We start from the raw sequence: 5,147 nt of genomic DNA on the forward strand, positions 1-5,147 counted from the left end.
GGCCACTCCCTTTTGATTGACTATAAAAACTGAATTGAGAATATAAATTTATATATATATATATATATATATGGTCTCATATATTACCAAATTCCCCAATTTATGTGGATATGCAACTCAAAAACAAGATTATGGTCATTTTTCTTTTCTTACTCCAATGTTTCCAATTTTAAAAATACATTGGGGCGATTTGATAATATATGATAAAAATGATATTTACAGTCTTAAGATATGTAAGTCATGCGCACTCTTATTAAAAAATAAGTACATGAAAAAATTATTTTTTTAACAATGAATACCACTTTTTTAAGAGAGTGCACATAGATTACATACTGTATAACTATATTTAACATTACTCATATATGATATCATAATGACCAAATGGTTGGTTACTCAGATGATAAGAAAAAATGGAATTCATTACTTTATAAAGTTAGAAAATGGACTAAACAAATGCATAATTTTATATGCATGTCATTGCTCTCCCTTGAGCACTAGCATTGGACTCATCAAATTCATCTTTAAATTTTGATGAAAAGTATTTGTTTTTCATATATTTAAAACTTCCTTATTCATAACTCCGCAATGAATTAATTATTGAATTCATTAAAATAATAATATAATATTATTTTTTTAATAATAATTTTTTTTCATATTTTATAATTACACAAATCATATGTTAATTAATAATTTAATTTGATTCTTACATTATTATTACAAGACGGTTGGAGATTAAACATGAATAAAAAAAATCATTGGAGATTAAAAGTGAATAAAAAATAGATTTGATAAATGAACAGTAGCCCTTCAAATTTGAAGAAACATATCTATTTACTATAGCTCAAAGTTTCACACTTATCTCTTTGGTTAATCCAATGCAGCTCTCTTTTGATGAAATTCATCATATTTTATATTTAGCTAGGTTTTTGATGAAGCCAATACCAATGCTCAATAAGTTAAAAAGTACTATATTTTTTAATTTTTCCAAATAGAGCACAATACATAGATACGATATTATGGTATATTTAAGTGTGGTTTGGATAATAAGATGAGATTAGATCATTTTAGATGAAAGTTAAATAAAATATTGTTAGAATATTATTTTTTAATAATATTATTATTTTGAGATTTGAAAAAATTGAACTGTTTATTATATTTTATATATGAATTAGATAAAGTTATAATAATGAGATAAAATGATATGAAGCATTTTCAATATCCAAATGGAGTCTTAGTGCAAAAGACTGTACTGGAAAATACTGAGCATTGGCATTGGATTAGCCAAATACCTTTTCATTTTCAAATTTAGCTAATATCATCTATATTTGCTCCGCATTGAATTAGCTAAATTGTTTTCATCCAAACTATAAGTTATAGTAAATCAATTCTTCTTTTTAAATATGAAAAGAACTATAGCAAATCTAAAAGTATTTTTTGAGATTATTATATTATAGATATGAGATTTTTATTCATATGAAATTTTATCATCTATATACACGTGAGATTATTATATTATAGATTGTTAGATTGTGAAAATAAAAATGAATATGATTTGTTGGAGGTTATTGAAGATTATGAAAATAAAATAAAAATTAATTAAAAATAATAATAATAAAAAATAATATTTTATTATTCTAGAGAGTGTGATGATTAATCTAATATAGATTTCAAGTTTTGAATGATTAATTAAAGGTGAAAAAATTACATATTAATCAAAATTTAAAAAATAAGATGACCAATTCCATACTAATGCTCAAAACATGTCCTCTTCATCCATTCCTTTTATTCCCCCAATGTCACTGTGTTCTTTTCAGATGTGTGTAGTGGGTGCTGAGTCCTTGCCCAAGAGGATGCCATTATATATGAATAATTTAACATGCAGCTAGCTAAACAAGAATACAACACAGAGTTGGCAATCTTAGCTATAGCTTTTATCATAATTATATATATATATAGCTATATGTTAAAAATAAATATATTAAAAACAAGAAAAAAAAAAGTTATGGTAGAAAATTTTTTTATTCACATGAATCCAAATTTATTTTGTATTTTAGGGAGACATTGCTTGTGATCTTTTTCTAATCTGATAAACTTTTATATGTTTATAATGCTTAATAATGACAAACCATTTTCTTATGGTTTCTTTTTATTTTTTTCCCTATTTACAGCAGAAGGAGATTCCAATGGTGTTTATAAATTAGTACCTACTCCTCCCCCAAAAAACTTGCAGATATTGAGAAAACTTGCAAGTTCTTGTTTGACTCAAAAACAAAGTTTTATATCTTGTAACCTCCCCTTTCATATGGACACATGTCCCCTTTATTTTATATATATATTTATATATTTGAATAATGATATTATATCTTTAAATTTATACAAACATAGAAAGGTAGAGGAAATCTAGGGTTTTAGTTTTCCTGTTTGTGTTTTCGAGCGCTATTTTATTTTGAAATACAAAATTTAATTTTATGGTGTCACATCAAATGGATAAAGTGAGTGGTATAAATTATAAGGCATAGTAGCATTACTCGTATATATTATATTCATTAATTTTCTAGGCTAAAATATCATTGTATACTATGAAATTTTATTTAAATAATTGACATATAAACTCGATTAAAATGCATTTATATTAATATGTGATTAAGCTATAAAATTTAAAATAAAAATAACATTAATAAAAAAAACATTGACATAGGGAAGCATTGTGCCCAAGTTTACTAGCTTTATCCGTATAGTTTGTTTTATATGGAGAAGTGCATAAGGTAGTAAAGGCAAAAATATAGATATATAGTGATTCTAATGGGTCAATTATTACTTTATTTTATTAATTTGATAGCCTTGGCACATTTGGAGCATACCTCCATGACAATGCATTACACGATGCTTTAGAGGCAAATAACATAATAGGATCCACATGTACTCTTCTTAATTGGCCACTTTAATCTATTCCTCAAATACTATATATATATATATATATATATGAATAATTCTACTGATGATCCCTATACCATATATATTTTTTATTTTTTTATTTTTTTTCTTATATGTGGTGTAGAGATGATGAGAAGAAAATTTCAATTAATTTAATACAAAACTAAAAAATAAAAATAAAATAACAGTGGATTGTGGTGTAGGCAAATGCATAGAAGGACCATACATATATATAAATATATATATATATATATATTTATATTGTATAGTACGTGCATTCCAAGGCATGAAATCATAGTCGAGGTTTACAAGTGGGTCTTTCAATAAGACTTGTATATATCTTTATTGTGAGTAGGATATGATTGTGATTTCTTATAATTTTATGTCTTTAATACATTTTATAATTAGCAGACTTTAAAATATTTAATGTTCATCCTATAAATAAATAGCATCTAACATATGTTGAATACATTTCTCTTTAATTTATAGAACTATAATAAAAAATTATGATAAATTTTTGTATTAATATATGTACGCCTTCGCGCGCGTGCATATACATATATATATATATATATATATATATTATTGTTAGAAACAGTTTTAAGATGTGCAACTAGTCAACTACCGCACATTCTTTCCAAAAAAGTAAGATTTATTATTATAAAACTAATTTTGTTTATGTAAATCTCAAATTTATCAACATTTTATAAAAGAAGCGTGCGAGACTTGTATACAAAATATCATTTCTCATATATATATATATATTAATTAGAAGAAAATAACAACGTTACTAACAATCTAGGTAATAATCTTTCACATAGTCCTAGACACAACTAGGGTATTACCTAAAAATTTGTTGAAGATTCCCTATGTCTAGGTCACATTATGCATTACTATTTATATATTCTCTAGTAATTATCTTTCCAGCTGTACGTCTTCAGATTATAGCCAAAATCCATGAAGTTAGCTGCATATGTTCCTTAGATTATATGAAGTTTTGTAATTAGTCTATGATCACGACTCTCAAATGTAAAAATGATGGAATATTTGTTTTATTTAACAGCTTTAAATTAGAAGTACTAACTTTTCTTTTAGAAATTATTACACTTGAGAATTTCAAGTTGAGTAATAAATAAGAAAATTCTTATTCTCAAGTCAGTGTGTAAAGCACACACAGATAAAATGCTTATATGGAATAATTTGATTTGGAAAAAAAAATTTAAAATTTAAGTATTACAAATCAAATCTTACTATTTAAATAATGTACTATAGACCATCTAATAATAGAGTAAATCGGTAAATAAACATATAATTTATTACTAAACATGATAAAATGCAGCAATACGATCATCTTACGTTTGACTTCAACATGTCTTGCTGTCTTCTATCAACTGCATATTTATTATTTACAGCCATTTTACCCCCCACACCACTTTCTGCAGACAGCAAACCCAAATTCTCGTACATACTCGGTGCATCAAACCCTTAGCAGACAATTTTCTTTTCTGTTTTATTTGGCATTGCATCAAGTTTAATACTTTGGTATTATCAAAGGCTGAGACGTTTGGATTCGAAGATGATTTGAGATGACTTGAGATGAGCTGAGATGAGTTGAGATAGATTATGAATAGTAATGAGATGAGTTGTGAATAGTAGTGAGATTTGTGAGTTAAAGTTGTTGAATAATAATGAATAGTAGTGAGATGAGTTGAGATGAGCTGAGATGACTTGCGAATCCAAACGTATCCTTAATGTTAATTGAATTATGTCTAAATGATTTGACATATATCGAGTCTTCGATTTGGATTTGAATTTGAATATGGATTTAACTTAAAAAATTTTGTATCATTTGCTTAAGTATTTATCAGATTTTCTAGTGAATTTGAGATTTAAACTACGGATCAAACTCGACTTAAGAGAATATTTCTTACTCGATTTCAACTATAGAATGATATTGAGAAATGATTTGTATAAATTTTATACAAGTTCTTGTAAAAAAGTAAATCATGTCTTTAAAAAGTGTGAAAAAAATTATTTTTTATTAATAAAATTCATTTTTTTACAAAAACAAATTTATAAAAAATTTATATCTAGCAGTTATGGTCATGCTCGAATAATCGAATATAAAAGTCACTTCTGATTGATCCCTTTTACCTTTTTATCATAAAAATTCAAAAAAAAATAAAAGAGAGAGTTTAGTAAAAAATAAAAGT

This window comes from Juglans regia, chromosome 6 (genome assembly GCF_001411555.2).
Source record: "Juglans regia cultivar Chandler chromosome 6, Walnut 2.0, whole genome shotgun sequence".
Taxonomy (NCBI): domain Eukaryota; kingdom Viridiplantae; phylum Streptophyta; class Magnoliopsida; order Fagales; family Juglandaceae; genus Juglans; species Juglans regia.